We start from the raw sequence: 704 nt of genomic DNA, 5'->3' as shown, positions 1-704 counted from the left end.
GACGTGTGCTCTTCCGATCTTTTATCATTAAAAATATACATGCGCTTTCTTCCCACATACACGCATGTACAGGAGATGTTTTTGTTATTAAAATTATTTATACTTTATCTAGTAATAAATCATGCAAAATTGTATTAAGAAAGATTACATATTATAAAGAAAGTGTATTATGTATTACGATTAATATTAAAACATGGGAAAAAAATTTTATTTTTTCATATTATATTGATGAATGTATTACTATATTAATGACAATCCATTTTCGTGTACATTGGAATGTCAATATTAATGAGCTAGTTATTTATAAATTTTATTTGCATATTTGCACAATAAATCACGTGTTAATGTGTTATCTCACTCAATCCAAGTGATATGTAATCTTTATACCTATTAACTCTTTATTTTATCTTTATACTTATTAAATATTAAATACGTAACAAACTTAATATGATTTAGGCTGTTTTTGTATATTTCTTTTTTCTTCTGCTTTCCTTCTTTCAATAAGAATACGGGCCGCTCTTTGTGCCAATGCAATCACAGGCGCATTGATATTTTCGCTTGGTAATGATGGAAGAACTGATGCATCCACGACATACAAAAATTTTTTATATTGTAAACTCTGTAATGGATACGATATTTTTAATAACTTAAGATAGAAGTATTAAAAGTTCCTAAATTGAAAATACAGCGTAAAAATTTAAAAA

The 704-nt window shown here is 26.0% G+C and overlaps 1 protein-coding gene across 1 annotated transcript in view; it reads left to right on the top strand.

Annotated features, from left to right (window-relative positions):
* The window catches only part of LOC105449457 (insulin-like growth factor-binding protein complex acid labile subunit), a gene marked incomplete at its 3' end in the record, with an annotated part of 33820 nt that overhangs the window by 6509 nt on the left and 26607 nt on the right, over positions 1-704 (top strand). The window lies entirely within an intron of this gene.

This window comes from Wasmannia auropunctata, unplaced genomic scaffold, assembly GCF_000956235.1.
Source record: "Wasmannia auropunctata unplaced genomic scaffold, wasmannia.A_1.0 LD336076.1, whole genome shotgun sequence".
In the NCBI taxonomy this organism is placed as follows: domain Eukaryota; kingdom Metazoa; phylum Arthropoda; class Insecta; order Hymenoptera; family Formicidae; genus Wasmannia; species Wasmannia auropunctata.
This window is presented reverse-complemented; position numbering and strand designations above follow the sequence as displayed.